Source organism: Sus scrofa, chromosome 13 (assembly GCF_000003025.6).
Source record: "Sus scrofa isolate TJ Tabasco breed Duroc chromosome 13, Sscrofa11.1, whole genome shotgun sequence".
In the NCBI taxonomy this organism is placed as follows: domain Eukaryota; kingdom Metazoa; phylum Chordata; class Mammalia; order Artiodactyla; family Suidae; genus Sus; species Sus scrofa.
The window spans coordinates 80630397-80649401 of NC_010455.5; the positions used below are offsets into that span (position 1 = coordinate 80630397).

Here is a 19005-nt window from a genome sequence, read left to right on the forward strand (position 1 = left end):
CTGCTACAGGCCCAGGAGAGCAGCACTGAGGTGGAATGTGGACGGACACTCAGTCCTGCTCTTCTGCCTTGAGGTCAACAGCAGCTGCTCCCCACTTAAGCATCCTGGTTCAGATGAGGCCACTGACCCTCGGTTCACCCTCAGAAAGACAAAGCTTCAGGAATGCTGAGGGCTTCACACAGGCCTCATGTGACTTCCCTTGGGGCTTTTGAGTTTCAGAGATGTTCTGTGATCACAGGGTGGCAGCACTGGGTACTGGGCTTTTGGCTATGCCCTCAGAGCTGGGAGGGCTCATGGCCTTTCTCCATTAGTTGATTTGTGGCAGTTGTGGAGGGGGCACCCTCATCTGGAAGTGGGTTACCCACTGGAGGATTATCATGACTTTGCCCTTTCCAGCTTATTGCTTCACACTCAATATCCAGAGGCCCTTTTCCCTGCTCTGAGATGCCTTACACTTGAGGTCAGAAAACTATGGCTCATGGACTAAACACCACCTGTTTTTGTAAATAAAGTTTTATTAGAACACAGCTGTGCCATTTGTTTACGTATTGTCTGTGGCAGCTTTCCCACTGTGACAGCAGATAAGAGCAGTTGTAACCAATACTATATGGCTGCAAGATCTGAAACATTGACAGTCTAGCTCTTTACAGAAAAACTTGGCCTACCTCTTCCCTATACCATCTAGGCAGACTTAGCACCAGATTGTATGCTGGAACGTGTATAGAGAGGGGATTGGCCCCGAGAGAGACTGAGTCAGAGCTTCCCTTCTGACCAGAAGCCTCTCCTCCTAGGAAATACAGAAGCATTTGGCTGAGGCTATATAATGCAGACCATCCAAGGTGTGTTCTACCGGTCCGTAGTCCTGAAAGATGCCCCCAGACAGAGGGGTTAGAGTCAAAGATGATTGAGAAACACATTCCTTAACCCCCTCTTGAAGAGGTACGGCATATACTAGTTTATGGAAGACCCTGAGAAGTCTCATGGGTGACAGATCTACTTGCTTTGTTTAGTAATGTTTCTCTAATGAAAACTGATCACATAACGTTTTTTTACATGTATAGCCCAACCATAGCCCATAGAACCTAGAAGTAGATTTGAGAAATAATGGTCTAAGAGAAAAAGTCAGTTTTCATGGATTTTAGAAATGATTTGTTAATTCCAGTGTCCCCTCACCTAGTTTAAGAAAAGGGTGGAAAGACCATTGGGCCAGCCTTTACTGACACCTTTATGGGTGTTGCAGAATCTGAGGTGCCCAGAGTTCTCTTTTCTTCTCTGATGACTTCTAGGCCAGTGAGATGTATGCTGTATACAGGAGTTAGGGAGGGACATAACCACCAGCATTATGGATGGTGTGGTGGGATGGCAGAGAGAGAGGGGTCATTTGTATCTGAGATCATTTGGGGCCTTCTCGCCCCTCAACTCCCCTGACCTGGCCTGATGTTGGCACCCACAGCAGGGGAGAAGCCTGCCTGTGTGGGGCTATCTCATGCTCCGGGGTGCAGAGAAGGATGGGCATCTGGAAGGTAGGCAGCCCCACCAGAGAGCCCCAGAGGATGGCTGGAGCCAAGCACATGCCTTCCTGCCCATCTCCCCCAGCTCACAAGTTGGCAGGAGTGGCTAGGAATGGAGAAGGGATAGACATGTCTAAGTGGTACTTCTGGCAGGATTTTGGGGTTGGACCTTCGTACTTTGGGCCAAGGAAGCAGAGAGCCCCTCAAGCAGCTTACAGACTAGCTGGAGAGGAGGACTCATGAACCATCGCAGCACTCAGTTCTGGCTGCTGGACCCTGACGCATGCTGCTGCCCTGGAAGCCTCTTAAGATCCTGAGTTAGTAAAAGGAGAAGCCAGACACAGGCACAGGAGACTAAGGCGGAAAAGTGACGGGAACATATTGAAACATTTAAACAAGGGCCGGAGAAGGAATTTTGGTTCAGTTCACCACTGTGGACTGTGTCTTAGGAGATTAGATGTAAGATACAGGTTTATGCAATGGAAAACAAATCTGCAAAGCAGATTTAAACCCACTAAGAAAATGAGGGAGTTCCTGTCATGGCGCAGCGGAAGCGAGTCTGACTAGGAACCATGAGGTTTCGGATTCAATCCCTGGCCTTCCTCAGTGGGTTAAGGATCCAACATTGCCGTGAACTGTGGCGTAGGTCAGAGACGTGCCTCAGATCTGGTGTTTCTGTGGCTGTGGCAGCTACAGCTCCAATTTGACCCCTAATTGGGAACCTCCATATGTCACAGGTGCGGCCCTAAAAAAACAAAAAACAAAAAAGGAAATAAACATTAACCCACTAAGAAAATGAGCAGATCACCTAACATGTAATTCTAAAAATCTGAATGAAGCAGCATCGAGAATCCACTTTATATGGATCACAATAGCAAGACATTTTTTTTTTCCTTTTTTTTTTTCTTTGGCTGCACCCATGGCATATGGAAATTTCCAGGCCAGGGATCGAATCCAAGCTGCAGCTGCAGCCTACACCACTGCTGTGGCAATGATGGATCCTTAACCTGCTGTGCCACAGCTAGAACTCCTGGAAAGACTTTCTAAAAAGATAATAATTAAATGATGGAAAGGCAGTGGGAGCTTGGCCCTGTCCCACTCCACTGATGGAATGAACATTTCTGTGACATTTCTGTATGCCATACGAGCCTTCAAAATGTTGCTACCTTTTGACCAGCTGGCATTGTTTCTTGAAATATGTCTGGGGGGATGATCAGAAGTGGAGAAGAAAAAGCTTTATGAACAAAGATGTTCATACAATACAATTTATAGTATTTAAATATTGGAAGCCTTCTAAATGCTCAGCAGTGGAGGAAGCAGATCAACCCCTCATACAATGGAATATTTTGCAAAATGTTGTGTACAAAGGTGTTTTTAGCGACATGTAATACTTTTGATATAGCATTAAATTAGAAATGGTAGAGAATTATCTTCACCATTTGTATAAATGTACAGCAAGATAGCAGAATGTTAAAAATACATATTTATGCATGTGGGATAATGAGTAATTTTAAGTTTTTTTTTCTTTTACTTATTTTCCAAATTTTCTACAGTTTTCATATACCATGTTTTTTAACCAGTATATTTAAGCAACTTCTTTTTAGTATTCCAGAGGAGGGAAAGAACGTTGGCCTGGAGTAATTGGAAGATGCTTCCTGAAAGAGCTGAGCATTGAGAAAGGCTCTCTGTAAAAGCACGAGGAAGATCAGGTGGGCTTACTCTTTCCACTTGACAGCTAGGGAGCCTGAGACCTGTGGGTGCGTGTCTAGCTCAAGGTCACTCCCAGCATTAGCAGTCAGGATGAAAACCCACCTCCTGATTCTAGGCACATGGGTTTTTCAATAGGCCCAGCTGCCTGGCAGCGGGAGGAGGCTGTGGGCATCTGCTCCTTATCTCTCAGCCCTTGCCCTCTGATTGTTTATCTGGAGTGACTCTCTGGATGCAATCTTGGGATGCCTGCTCCCGGCCAGGCTGCCTGGCTCACCTGCATCTCTGGGGGTGCTGCTTGGAGCTTACATTTGGGAGCACACTCCTCCAGGTTCACTGAGATGAAGTCACCCCCATGCAGTGAGTACAGAACAGGCAATGTGCTCAAGAGGTCAGCAATGTCTCAAGCACAGGTGACTCTGCAGCCCTGGAGTGCCTTCGAAGAGCATCTGTTGTTTGAGCAATAAGGATCAGAATGTGCATTCTGAGTTCTTTGAAGGTTTTCTGGGGTAGAGCAGCAGGGGCTGGTGCCAGGAAGCAGCATGTGGAGTGAAACAGCCCCCAGAAAAGGAGTGGGTGGCTTCGTGCAAAGGATAGGAACTTAGGTGTTGAACAGCGTTGGGCTTGAGTCCTGCCACAGCTGCCTCCCAGCTGATGTTCCTTGGTCAAGTCACTGAATCTGAGCCTAAGTTTTCCTCATCTGTCAGGTGGGCTTAATGATACCAATCTCACAGGGAGAATTAAACAATTTTGATGGTCCATAGATGTGTTACTACGATTAATGACGATGATGACTTTAAACTTTACTATTTACCTTTAAATGTAATTGGGTATATTTTATTGAAATCTAACCACTTAAGTGAAGGATGCTATATAGAACTTGGAGGAACAGTTGGAGCTGTTTATCTGAGAGGTTGTGAGAAGGATGAGCACACTGTAGTGCTTTGAGGCAGAGAGCATTACCAAGTGCAGAGCTGTGTAAACCCAAGGGCAGACTGCTGCAGGCCCCAAAGCTTTGCCAACATTGAGAGGACTGGGAAGGGGCTGAGTCTGGCTTGGGTTGAGTCCTTGCTGCAGGAGGGAGTTGGACCCCATGGCCCCTCACTCTGCTGCCGGGCCACACCAATCCCCATTCATGTGCCTCTGCTCACTTCATTCCCAGCCTGGAGAGGCTTTGAGGCCTATCTAAGTCCCATTATCTTTCCAGATCTACTCACTTCTTCTCTCCTGCTCCCACCCCTATCTCCCTATCCAGGAGTCAACAAGGGGGTCAGCATGGTTTTCTACCTGTACTTTGTCTGAGGTGCTGCACAGAGTAGTGGGCAAAGCCATGGTACCAGATAGAACCAGACCATCTCATGTCAGTTCTGTGGCCAAGGGCAAGTTGTACAGTCTCTCTAGATACCAGTTGCATCACAATTACAGTTATCAACTTTTGAGCACTTACGTGCCAGGCACTGTACAAAGAGCTGTTATTTTTCTAAGTCTCTGTGCATATGAAGGGGGCGGTGGTATGCTGATAGGTGGTTAACAACTGGTTCTCTAAGAAGAGCAAACTACTCTTGATGTGTAGTTTTAATCATTTAAATATGCGTGGTATAAATATTTTCACCGTGGTTAATTTCAGCCTGCCAACTTGTCATCACCGAACCCAGAGTAATGATGAGAGCTGGTATCTACTGTTTTTTGGGAAGCAGGGAGGTACCATCATACTGGTTCTACAGGTGAGGAAACTGAGTCTCAGAGGCTAAAGTGACCTGCCTAAGCTCCCCCAGGTGATAAAGCCAAAGCAGCGACTCTGACTCTGCTGTCTACTTCCAGAGCCCATGTTTTCTGCTTCTATGGCGCTGTTACAAGAATCACATACCGAGGGTGCTTTTGCTGTCACGCGGTGCCTAGGGTTCACAGTAGGTGCTCAGAACCAATGGCTATAGTTGAAACTGTTGTCAAGGACAGTGTTTTTCCAGGCTTCCTCTGAGGCTGGCAGAAGCAACTTTGGGAGAATTGGGGTGGAGGACAGTGAGGCTGCTCCCCTGTCTCCCTCCTCTGCCCACCAGCAATTCATGTCTTTACCTGTCTCCCTTGTGAGCACAGTTGAGAAATGCCATCTCAGTTAAATGATGACCTCTGCAACTGCCAGAAGGCAGCTGAGTATTTCACACTATTTAGCAAAGAGTTTTATAAACACATTGAAGCTGGCCCATGTCCAAAAGAAAAGAAGTCAGAAATTTGGCTGGTCACTGTGGGAGCGTAGGAGAGACCACATGCTTCCTTGGTGGTCGTTGGGATGGAAGTTTCCTGGGAATCTTTGTGACCACCCCTTGATCATTTAAAGAAAGTCTGTCCCTCATCCAAGTAAATGTTTGCGTGCATGCATGCACCCAAATTCCAGGATGCTGTGGAGTCCACAGTGCTGAGTGCACTATGAAGATACAGCATGTTGACATGGGCTGGAGGTTCCTCTGGGTATCTCCCAGGGAAGCACCAGGAATCCATGTGTTTCCTCATATGGCATAGATGGCGGGACACAGCTTCCTGTGGGGTCGGTGCTGCAGGTGGGATGCTCCACTGGGCACAGCTTCATCCTGGAGGTGGTGTCATGACACATGGTTCTTAGCGGCAGGGCCCACGCAATGGTGAGAACCACAGAACACGCATATCTGATACTTACCCTATCGGTCACCTGCTTTAATCCTGTGGCAGCACAGTGACATAGGGACTATGTTATCTGCCTATTTCCTGGCTAAGTGGACTGAGATTTAGGGAGGTTAAGTAACTTTCTCTCAGTCAGTCAGGCACTCGGCTCAGGATTTGACAAGTGCATGATCTCATTTGATTTGACCCAGCCCATCATGCAGCCGGTACTGTTGGTTTTCCATTTGATAGAAACAGGGGCTCAGAAAGGTTAGATAAATGACTCAAGAGTCACAGGCAGGGCTGATCGTGATGGAGTGAATGGACACTCAGATGCCCTTGACTCTAGAGTCTGTACCCATAATGACTGCCCCCTGGGCTCCCTTGGAAAATCTGAGATGGTTGAACCCACTCATATTGGCCTCCAGCCTGACTTCAGGGAGCAGCTCTGGCACTGCAGCCCAGCATTCAGCCCATATCCGGCCTCTGGGGGAGAAATGCCTTCTTTTCCCTCGATGTTCGACCCCCAAATGCCTCCTCATTGGTTCCAGTTGCTGGATGGGTGGTGTTTTTCTCTCTCCCAAAGCAGGCCTAGCAGACAACACCCATCCCTTCTTGGTTGGCAGCATTGTTCCAGCCTGGCTAGAGGAAGACTGTGCATTTCTTTTGCCCCTGGATGCCTCAGGCGACCTTATTTTGTACCAGATCTACAGCAATCAGTTCTCTGCACCCCCAGGCCCTGTTGTTGGTCCCTGCCCGGGACATTGGGGAGTGAGAAAGATGGGCATTGCTTTTCCAAAGAGAAAGGTGGCCCTTCTGTTTTTATGGCCACTGCCCTGGTTCAGACCCATGTATCTCTCACCCAGGACTGGCTCCATAGTTTGCAGGACCCAGTGCATAGTGAAAATGCAGGGCCCCTTGTTCAACAGTTTTTAAGAATTTCAAGACAGTGGCAGCAGAGCAGTAAGCCAAGCATGGTGCTTTCTAAACTCAGGGGTCTGTGTTACTGCCCAGGTCACAGGCCCATGAAGCCCACCCTGCTGTCTCCTGGGCTGTGGCAGTTCCCTCTTAACTGGTCTTCATCCTGCAGCTCTCTTGCCTCATCTTCCAGCCATCCTCCACACAGCAGCCAGTGACTTTGCTTAATGGCAACTCCATGTAACTCAGTGCACTGATTCACAGCCATACAGAGTGAAGGCCTAGGTGAACACCTAGCAGGTGTTCCAGAACTGGAGCCTCTCCTTTCTTCCAGGGCTGCCGGACAGGTAGGATGGAAGGTTGGGGGGCACTTGTGCAGGCAGTCTGAGTGAACCTTCACAGCAGCATGGAGGAAGGCTTTGCTGTGGGATGGAGAGCCTGGGTCCTGCAGGCCTGGGTGGAGCACCTTGAGTTTGATCAGATCTGCGGGCAGACGTACCACTGGATTTTGCAGTTTTGTGAGCCCATAAAGTTCTTTTTGTATTTCTGCCAGTTTGAGTTGGGTTCCTGACACTCGTATCCACATGAATGGTGACACCTGTGGGGTTGTAGGCACACCAAAGGCTCCTGTCCAGGCTGCCCACGAGTCCAAGCTCAGGACTTAAGACGCTGCTCATAAAGGCTTGTACAGGAGCTTTGACGGAACTGATTTTATGGGTGATGGCCCTGCGAAGCAGCCCCTGCTCCTGGCAAGGATCACAATGAGATAACACTCTGGTGGTACATACTTCCCATGGCCGCTGTGAGGTTTCTCTGCTACTCATTAATGCATTCATAGGGAACATCTACCCAGAGACACAGCAAGGAGCAGGCCTCATAAATCTTTTAAACTGACTTGAAAGAAAGGCTTTGATTTTTTCCAAATCCAGGGTAGAAAGGGTAGCTTTTCTGTTTCAAAAATATTTATCTTTTAAGCATCTTCAGGCCCAGAGTTCATCAAGTGAATCTTCCTTTTAGCCATTAAAGTGAGCTGTTAAAAGCAGCCAGAATGGAGATCAGTTCCTTTTTCATTCTGCTGTCCCATGGCTCCAGCTCCTTCAATGGGGTCCCTCTGTGGTGAGCCCAGACTGCTTTAGACGGCACTCTGGCTTTTGTATACTCTTGTCTAGTCCCAGAGCACCTCCCATCTAGTGGGGGAGACAAAGAGTAAATAGGATATTGAAATGCAGGGGGGTTCAGTGTGCCATAGAGGGGAGTATGGGGGCCGTGTGAGCACAGTGATAGGGGGCCCAGTCCAGCTTGGGGGTCAAGAAAGACTTCCTGGCAGAGTGACAGCTTTCTTGTGTCTTGGAGGATGATAGAGATTAAGTAGCTGGGAAAGAAAGGAGGGAGTCCAGGCAAAATAAAGTTGAGTATGTGTCTGCTGGGGCTGGAAAAGGCAAGCTTTGTTTAATTAGCCCCGTGTCCAGTATAACCTTGGAACCCATGATATTGAGATCTTTGAAATGGACTCAGGCAAGCAGGGGTTACAGCCTCAGACCCTGGTCAGAAATAGCAGGACACAGTCTTAAATCTGATAGGGTGGGTGTGCAGGCAAAAGGGACAGGTGACAGCTGGTGGTGCAGGCGAATGGCAAGTGATTCATTTGTTAACACTGCCAGCCCAAACTTGTCACTGTTCACTATGAGCCAGGCCCCGGCTGAGCCCTGGAGACACAGAGACTCTGCCTTCGAGGAATTCACAGACCAGAGAGGGAACAAATGGGTCTAGTACTGTGTGATGAGGATCTTGGAGATGCTGGCACTGTGTGATGATAGCACTATCCCTGGTAGAGATTGCACAAGGGGTTTGGGAGCCCCAAAGACAGCAACCTAGTCTGCCTGGAGAAGTCCCAGAAGGCTTCCTGGATGAGGTAGCATCTAACTGGCATCCTGAAAGACAAATAGAAATTAGCCAGTCAAAGAAGAGTATACAGGGGGAGACTTAAGCAGCTGGAGGGGGTACAGAGGGTGAGGTCCTGGAGGAGAGAGAAAAATCATTTCTTCAGGAAACTGAAGATGGCTTGGTGTAGCTGAAGGGCAGAGTTCTTGGGGAGAGGGGGGTGATAGGACATGCCACTCAGCAGTAGACTGGGGCAGATCACGAGAGAACTTGTGGGGCAGAGGTAGGGAGAGGATGAGAAATGTTACACAGGTAGAATGAGCAGGATGAGGTGTGGGTATGAGGGAGAGCTGAGCCAGAGTGCTGTGTTTGGTACGCAGGAGGGGGACATTGGAGGGGCGGGTTTGGGGAAGAGTTGGTGAATTCCATTTAAGGAGTTGAGCTGTGGGCCCGTCCCCTGCGGCTGGAGCTGAGGGCCGGAAGCTCTGTGGGGAGGCTGGGGTGCAGGGACAGGTGTGAGTCGTCATAGGGCAGTGAGGTCAGCCATGTCTAGAGGGGTAGAGGCTGGAGGAGGGGGTCTCAGAGGAGAGACCAGAAGCAGATCCCTGGGCCCTAGTGAGTTTCAAGGACTGGCAAAGAGGACCATCCAGAGAGAAGGAGAGAGAAGGAAGGAACCAGGAGTGGGGGACAGAGGGCCAAAGAGGGTGTGGTCTCTAGTGTCCACAGCTGCTGGGAAGGGGGTTGTGGGGCCTGCCCACTTTTGCCCAGCAGGCAGGCTGGCACTTCGGGTCCAGAGGGTCTGTGTCAGATAGAGGGGACCTGGGTCACAGCACGGGGGCTTGGTCACAGCAGGGAACCTAGGTTCTAGACTATGAGCAAAGATAGGTGACTCGCTGATTTGGAGCTGAGTCACCATGTGACCTGGTGGGGGATATGGAATATTTGGGGGGGGGCAGTGTCATTGCTTTTTCACTCCTCCCCCTGTTCTCTCCCACATCATGGTATCCAGACGGGGTTTCCAGGCTCTCTCTATACTTCATCCATTCACCAGGTTCTGTACTTTATGTATTCATTGGATGATGCTTAAGAGGGCAAAAAACAGGGCCTGGTACATAGTAAAAGCTCGATAAATGTTAGCTTTAAAAAGATTTGTCATTTTGAGTTGTCGACTATGGCAGACCTCCCCAGGATGACTCGCAGTGAGTTGTGCCCTTGATGATCCCCTCCCCTTGGGTGTAGGTGGAACCTGCATCTTGCTCCTAACCAGTAGAATGTGAATAGGTGATGGAGTTTTTCAGCTCGATTAGGTTACATTATATAGTATTGGGCTTTGACTCCCCCGGTCACATTATGTTATTTGAGATTCCTTAGCTTGCCTGGAGAGAGAGAGAGACTCCTGCTGGTCGTGAAGGTGGGAGCCGCTGTAATGCTAGCAGTCTAACCCAGCAGGGACTTTTGGGCAGTGGCCAGGAGCTGAGTCCTCAGTCCTACAACCGCAGGAACTGAATTCTGCCTGACCACATGAGCTTGGTGAAGGACCATGGCTCCAGATGGGAACATAGCCTGGCTGATGCCTCGACTATAGTCTTGTGAGACCCTGAGCAGAGGATCCTTTGAAACTGTGCCCACACTGCCGAGTCACAGACACTGTGAGATAATAAATGTGTGTTGCTTTAAGTTGCTCAGGTGATGGTAATTTGTTTCTGCAGCAACAGAAAACTAATAAATTGGTATTCACATATATGACAAAGGGTTTTTAAGCGAACGACCACTGGCACAGGTTTAGGCAATGGGTTGGGGAGTGGACACGTAAGATACTGCTTCTCTTCACGGGCTCCCAGTGGGTTCCCAAAACAGTGGCTCCCAGTGCAAGGGCTTGTCTGTCAATAGGGGATGAAGGGGTGAGGGGGGCCTTCTAGGCACAGGGAAGAGCTTGCGACAGGGCCCACAGGCCTGAAGGAGCTAGAGCATCCTGGTTGGTGAGAGTGTCAGTAGATGAAAACATGGTACCTGGAGTAGACTGAGTGGGCATCACATCTCCTTTGGCCTTGGCATCCCCTCCAGAGAAGCTGCAGGAAGCTGTATTGTAGAGGAAAGGCCCGGGGAGTGGATGCTGGGTGGAGGGCAGGCACCCGGGTCTTTGCTGCTGGTGCGAGACCAGCATGGCACTGATGTGTGTTTCTTGGGATGTGAGCTGTCATCTCTGTAGCCTCCCCGGACCCTGCTGGGCAGGAGGTGGCTCCAGTCAGCTGAAGGCTGAAATACTACTGTTGGTTTCTCACAGCATCTGGAGATGGCCCTTCCCCCGAGAGAGCTTTGACTTCAGCCAAGGCATTCTGGGGTTTCAGACCTTTCTCAATCGCTGGAGAAAGTGCTTTTGCTCTGTGCCACACAGAGGAGAGAGGAGATAGTTCAAAGCAACCTAGAGAAGGTGATGCTGGCTCCTCACTGCAGCAGCAGAGATGCCTTGAGACCTCACCCTGTCTCTCCCATCAGCTATCAGCAATGCAGAAACCAGACATGGGTTTCCAGGCAGGCACACAGTCTAACTTCTGAATTCAGCTTTTCTTCTCTACCCATAGCCTCCCTGCTCAGAAGAAACCCTGACACCGTGTCTAGAATGCACCAAATCTGATTTCTCCTCCAAGGAAGCATTTTACTTCTCAGGACTGGGATGGAACTAGGGCAGTGCTTCGTGCTGGGCGTTTTACTGGAAGGAGGTGAGTGTGGGCTCTGCACCCAGATCAGATGCCTCCCTCCTGCCTCTCCTAGCAGACAGCTGTGCCTGCCTGTGTCTGGAGGATCAGCTTCCCCTGGAATGCATGCAGGAGGGTCTGTGAGAATGGTTGTGACCTTGCTGGCCCCGAGACCAGCAGACATTTGTTATTTTCCTTTGGAGGTCTCAGTGCTGGAAGACTGGTGTCGCCTCCTGTCTCAGCGTGAGCCTTGAGAATCACACGCTCAGTGGCAGCTGTGTTGCTGTAGATGTGACAGTAAATATCCAGAAAATTGAGTGCTTTCTGGGCCTCAATTTAAGAAGTCATTTACTGGATGGTGCTAACTAAGAAGAGTCATTATACTTGAGAAAGCACCCTTCTGCTGCACTCCTTAATTACTGGGGGATAGAAACAAAAACTTGGCTTCGAAAAGCCCCAGGCTCTGAGCAGAAATGCCTGAGAGGGAGGAGACTTAGCTGTGATCCCGCTGCTGCTTCTCTTACCCATGTGGCTGGGTGTGGGGAGTGAGTGGGCATGCGTGCTCAGAGACCTGAGTCCTTCCTTACTTCCTGGCTGGGGTCAAAAGGTGGGGCAGGATGGGAATGGGGCAGTGAGGAAAGGCCTGAGGATGTAACTAATAAGCACTGAATTGTGTTCCTTCAAAATTCATGAAGTCCTGACCTCCGACCTCCAGCGTGACTGTTTTTGGAGATAGGGCCTTTGAAAAGGTAATTGAGCTTAAGTGAGTTCCTAAAGCTGGGGCGCTGCTGCTATAGGACTGGGGTCCTAATAATAAGAGGAAGAAACACTGGGGTGTGGGCACACAGAGAAAAAACCCAGAGGATGCAGAGAGGATGGTCACCTGCGAGCCAAGGAGAAAGGCCTCAGGAGAAACCAAACCCACTTAATCTTGGACTTCCAGCCTCCAGAGCTGTGAATTTGAATGTACATTTCTTTTGTTCGCACATCCAGTCGGTGGTATTTTGTTATGGCAGCTGGAGCTCACTGATGCAGGGGGTGCAGTATCCCCTGAGGTCAGAGCAGGCAGAGAGGCAGGAGGACAAAATTAGAGGGTCAGGAAGGCCAAGGCCAGTGAGGCCCTCTCACTCCCTTGCTCCACCCAGAGGAGGGTGGTAAGGACTTGGGTACTGGGGGTGGAGCTCGGCTGTAATGGGTGCAGGCTTTTAGAGCTCTGGTTTGCTTGAGGCATTGCTCTCTCTCTCTCTGCAGTAAGGTCTATTTTTGGTACTCTTCTCTTGTTTGGCTAGTGGGGTCAGAGGAGCCCAGGAGGACACACTGTTGGAGGACACGCCTCTCTTTGCCTCCCTGTGAAAAGCAAGGAAGGAACCAACTCAGGTGCCACTCATGTAGGAGGCCCTGGGGTACCTGGCTTAGGCCCTGGTTGGTAGGGGGTGGCTGCAGGTGCATACTGGACCATGGCCTGTGGAAAGGGGTTCTGGAGTTGTGGGGCTGTTTTCTGTCAGATCAGCTCAGGCTGGTCTCCTATCCCAGCAAAAGAAAAGCTCCTGCTCTGTGGGGCCACCTGCCCAGGTTTTGGGCTGAGCCTATAGGGATGGTATGATTGGGCTGGAAGCAGCCCCTCTGCCCTGTCCTCAGTGACCTCTGGAAGTGGTGGGCAGTGAGGGGAGGACCCAGACTGGGGTCCTAGCCATGCCTATTTCTTTAAACACAGAGCTGGACTCAGGGGTCTGGTGGGGGAATGGGGTGAGGGTGGTTCAAACATTCCCTTGGGCTTTCAGGAAGCTTGTCATGTCCAGTGGTACTTGCTCCATGGGTAAAGCACTAGTTGAGAAGATGCTACCCATTTGCCTCAGAAGGGTCTTATAGTGACCAGTCCCATGGCAGGAGATATTTATGGCCTGAGGGACTAACCTGGACACCCCAACACTCCCTAGTCCTCTGTGCCTCCTTTTCTGACCCCAGGAATGGCCACTGCAGGCCTTCCTGAGACTGACTGTCTGACCTCTGCCTGCACCCATGGCAGGTCTCCAGCTTTGTGGAGTGGGTGGGAGAGGAACACGAGTTGAACACCCCAACCTTGACCTGAGGTGTGGCCCCACCCAAACCATAGTCTTCTGATATGTGAGCCAACACAAACTGGTTTGAGAATCACTTCTATCAGAGAGCATCCTGACAAATACTGTGAATTTGGACATTTTCTTAGTTCTGTCTTGTCCTCCAAATGAGGATAGTACAGTCTTCCTCAGGAAGCAGGGGTTAAGCAAGCTGGGTAGTGGACAGTGTGAAGTCAGCCCCTGGAGCAGAGTAAGTGGTCAGGGATCAATTCCAGCATAATTATTAATAATACGGCAGCATCCTTGTTATCACATTCCTGTTTAGCCCTTCTCTTTGTTTTCTCATCTCTCTCTGGTCTTTGTAATCAGTCACCATATCAGTTCTCCCAGAATCCACTTCCTGCACCCTCATCATCATGGCATCACCCACAGAGAGGGCACCGGAAGGTTGCTGCCCTGTCCCCTGCTCCACTGCCCACTTCCCTGACTGGACCTTCCCACTGCACCTCCTGGAGGGGCTGAGATAACTCTTCCTGATGCCCATCCCATCCCTTCAAGACCTGAAATGTTAGATATTTGAGTATGTTCTTTCTGCAGAGCATGTACGTAAAAGGGTTCAGCGTTCTGTTTAAAATTGCACTGTATGAAAGACTGTTGGGCGGTAATCCATGGACCAGTGAACACAACACATGGTGTGAAGTCTTTATTAGTGAGTTTTGCACTCCTTAAAAGTAGGCTTTTGGTAAGAAAATGTAAGTTTTCAAAACAGGAGAACAATTGATATGTATTTGTTGTTGAAGTGTCCTGACGTATGTGCCTTACTTTATTATTTAAAATTTATTTTTATTATAAGTGTTTCAGGTGTACAGCATTTTAGTTTAATTCATATACACTGCAGTATGATCACCACAGGTCTCGTTACCATCTGTCTCCAAATAGTTGACCACATTCCCTACCTCCCCCAACCCCTGACCCCTTTCCCTCTGGTGACCACTAATCTGTTCTCTATCTATGAATTTGGTTTTGTTTTATTTTGTTTCATCTCCTTTTTTTCATAGGTCCAAGTATAAGTGAAACCTTGTGTTATTTATCTTTCTCATTCTCTCATTTCACTTAGCATAATACCCTCTAGGTCCATCCACGTTGTTGTCATGGCAGACTTTCATTCCTTTTGTAGCCGAGTAATATTCCTGTGTGTGTGTGTGTGTGTGTGTGTGTGTGTGTGTGTGTGTGCGCAACATATTTATCCATTCATATGTTGATAGACATTTAGTTTATTGAAAAATCTTGGCTACTGTAAATAATACTGCTATGAACATTGGGTTACGTATGTATTTTTGGGTTAGTGTTTTTGTTTTCTTTTTCTTTGGATATAGACCCAGAAGTGGGATTACTCAATCATATGGTAACTCTGTTTTTAGTTTTTTGAGGAACTTCAATATTGTTTTGTATAGTGGCTGCACCAATTTACATTCCCACCAACAGTGTCTTTTCTTCATGTCGTCACCATTTGTTATTTGTAGACTTTCTGATGATAGCTGTCCTGATTGATGTGGGGTGATATCACGTTGTGGTTTCCATTTCTGTTTCTCTGATGATTACTGATGTTGAGCATCTTTCCATGTGCCTGTTAGCTACCTGAATATCTTCCTTGGAACAATTTCTATTCAGCTCCTCTGCTCATTCTTTCAGTTGGGTGATATGTTTGTTTTTGGCCACTCCCAGGACAAACCCAAGCCACAGCAGTGACAATGCTAAATCCTTAACCACTAGGCCAGGAGGGAACTCTGGGTTGTTTATTTTTTCTCAAATGAAGCTGTATGAGCTATTTATATATTTTGAATATTAACCCCTTATTTATCATATCATTTTCAAATATTTTCTCCCAGTTTGTAGGTTGTCTTTTTGTTTTGTTTTCTATCGAGGTGCAAATCAGTTAATTTTTGTTAAGTTTCATTTGTTTATTTTTGCTATTGTTGCTTTTGCCTTAGGAGACCAAAAAAATATATATATCTCTACTATTAATGTCAGAGAGTGTTCTGCCTATGTTCTTTTCTAGGATTTTTATGGTTTCAGATTTTACATTTAGGTAGTTAATCCATTCTGAGTTTGTTTTTGTATGCAGTGTGAGAAAATATCCTAATTTCATTCATTTCCATGCAGCTGTTCACAGCACCACTTATTGGAGAGACTGTCTTTTCTACATTGTATATTTTTGCCTCCTTTGTCATAGAATAACTTACCATAAGTGTGTGGATTTATTTCTGGCTCTCTATTTTGTTCCATTGATATATATATATCTGTTTTTCTATTAGTACAATGCTGTTTTGGTCACTGTAGCTTTGTAGTATAGTCTGAAGTCAGAGAGCATGATACCTCCAGCTTTGTCCTTTTATTTTAAGATTGATTTGGCAGTTCAGGGTATTTGTGGTCCCATATGAATTTTAGGATTATTTGTTCTAGCTCTGTGAAGAATGTCATGGGTATTTTTATAGGGATTGTATTAAATCTGTAGATTGCTTTGGGCAGTGTGGACATTTTAACAGTAATTATTCCAATCCATAAACAGAGGACATCTTTCCATTTCTTTATATCATCTTCAATTTTATTAATTAGTGTTTCGTAGTTTTTATTATTTATTTTTAGTTTTAGTTTTTTTGGGTTTTGGGCCACACCCATGGCATATGGAAGTTCCCAGGCTAGGGGTTGAATTGGAGCTACAGCTGCTGGACTACACCACAACCACAGAAATGTGGGATCTGAGCCACAACTGTGACCTACCCCACAGCCCACAGCAATGCTGGATCCTTAACCCACTGAGTGAGGCCAGGGATCGAACCTGCATCCTCATGGTTCCTAGTTGGATTTGTTTCCACTGCGCCACCACAGGAACTCCTCTGATAGTTTATTATTAGTATATAGAAAAGTAACCAATTTCCATATATTAATCTTGTATTATGGCAACTTTGCTTAATTCATTTATTAGTTCTAATAGTTATTTGACAGAGACTTTAGGATTTTCTATATATAGTATCATAGCATCTGCAAATAGTGACCATTTTACTTATTCCCTTACAATTCGAATACCTTTTATTTCATTTTCTTGTCTGATTGCTATGGTTAGGACTTCCAATACTATGTTAAATAGAAATGGTGAGAGTGAAAACCCTTGTTCCTTATTTTAGAAGAAAGGCTTTCAACTTTTCAAAGAAAAGTGATGTTAGCTGTGGATTTATGATAAATGGCCTTTATTATGTAGAGATATGCTCCCTCTATACCAACTTTGATGAGAGTTTTTATCGTTAGTGGATGTTGAATTTTGCCAAATGATTTTTCTTCATCTATTGAGATGATCACCCCCTTTTTAGGGTGATATGTCACATTACTTGATTTGTATATATTGAACTATCCTTGTAATCCTGGAGTGACCCACTTAATCATGATGTATGACCCTTTTATCTATTGTCAAATTCAGTTTGCTAGTATTTTGTTGAGGATTTTTGTATCTATGTTTATCATGGATATTGGCCTGTAATTTATTTATTTATTTTTTTGCAGTGTCTTTATCTGGTTTTGGTATCAATGTGCCTAGAATGTTTACCTCCTCTTCAATTGTTTGGAAGAGTTTTAAAAAGGATAGGTATTATATCTTTAAATTTTGTTTTAGAATTCTCCAGTGAAGCCATCTGGTCCTGAGCTCTTGGGAACTTTTTTATTACTGTTTTAGTCTCCTTATTGGTAATTGGTCTATTCAGATTTTCTATTTCTTCATGATTAATTCTTGGAAGATTGTATGTTTCTAGAAATTTATCTATTTCTTCTAAGTTGTCCAATTTATGCATGCATAATTATAGTAGTCGCATGATGTTTTTGCATTTCTCTGGTATCTGTTGTAATTTCTCCTCCTTCATTTATGATTTTACTTCTTCGAGCCCTCTCTTTTCTTAGTTATCTAGCTAATGGCTTGTCAATGTATATCTTTTCAAAGAACCAGCTTTTAGTTTCATTGACCTTTTCTGTTGTTTTTCTCTCTATTTCATTTATTTCTGCTCTGATCTTTATTATTTCCTTTCTTCTACTAATTTGGGGCTTCATTTGCCCTTTTTCTAGTTCCTTTAGGTGTAAAATTAGATTATTTGGGATTTTTCTCGTTTCTTGAGGTAGCCCTGTATTGCTATCAACTTCCCTCTCAGAACGAATTTTGCTGCATCCTGTAGATTTTGATGTATCATGTTTCTGTTCTCATTTGTCTCTAGGTATTTTTTTAACTTCATAATTTGTTTTCTTTGATACCCATTCAAATAGCATGTTGCTTAATCTCCGTCTTTTTTGTGTGTTTTTTTCCCCCCTGTGATTTATTTCTAGTTTTATACCCTTGTATTTGGAGCAGATGCTAAATATGATTTCCATCTTCTTGAATTTATTGAGACTTAATTTCGTGACCTAACATGTAATCTATCCTTGGGAATACCCCATATACACTTGAGAAGAAGTGCCTTCTGTGACTTTTGGATGGAATCTTCTGTATGTATCTTCTAAGTTTATTTGATCTAATGTATCATTTAAGTCCAGTGTTTTCTTATTGATTTTCTGTCTGGGTGATATATCCACTGAGGTGAGTGGTATGTTAAAGTCCTGTAATGTTATTGTATTGCTTTCAGTTTCTTCCTTAAAGTTCATTAGCATTTACTTTGTATATCTCGGTGTTCAAACTTTGGGTCCATATATATTTATAAATGTTATATCTACTTCCTGTATTGACCCTTTTACCATTATGTACTGCCCTTCTTTGTCTTTTATTATGGTCTTTGTTTAAAGTCTGTTTTGTCTGATACAAGTGTAGCCACTCTAGTTTTTTTTTTTTTTTTTCCTTCATCTGCATGGAATATCTTTCTTCATCTCTTTGCTTATAGTCTACTGAGTGTATTTACTACTGACGTGAGCCTTTTATAGGTAGCATATAGATGGCTTTTTTGGGTCCATTCAGCCACTCTGTGTCTTTCTTTATTTCATTTACATTTAAAGCAATTATTGATAGGTATATACTTATTGCTGTTTTGTTAATTATTTTCTGTTTTTGTGGTTCCTCTCTGTTCCTTTCTTCTCTTTCTTATTTTGTTTTGTGGTGGTTTTTTAGTGCTATGTTTAGATTTCTTTCTCACTTTCTTGTCTGTAGTTACTGTCAGTTTTTCTTTCCTTGTGGTTACCATGAGGTTCACATATAACATCCTTGTGTAAATAGCAGTTTAAGTTGGTAGCAACTTAAAGTTGAACACATTCCAAAGCTTTATGTTTTTACTCCTTCCCACATTTTATATTTTTATGACACCTTTTACATCTTTTTATTTTATACATCTTATTAATCAAATATTATAATTTTAGTTATTTTTACTACTTTTGTTTTTTAACTGTCATGTTTGCTTTACAAGTTATTGACCCATTATCTTTATTGTAGATTTGCTTTTTCCAGTGAGATTTTTCTACTTTCATGTGTTTTATTATTAATTAGTGCCATTTATTTTCAGCTTAAAGGGGAGTTATTTTATTATTTATTTGTTTTATTTATTTATTTATTTATTTTAGGGCCACACCCACAGCATA

General features: G+C 45.5%; 1 long non-coding RNA gene across 1 annotated transcript in view; it reads left to right on the forward strand.

Annotated features, from left to right (window-relative positions):
- Positions 1-19005, forward strand: part of LOC110256526 — a 137122-nt gene that overhangs the window by 20931 nt on the left and 97186 nt on the right. Inside the window, exon 3 of the long non-coding RNA XR_002338129.1 lies at positions 11234-11371. This is a non-coding gene — a long non-coding RNA (uncharacterized LOC110256526). The remainder of the gene's footprint in view (positions 1-11233; positions 11372-19005) is intronic.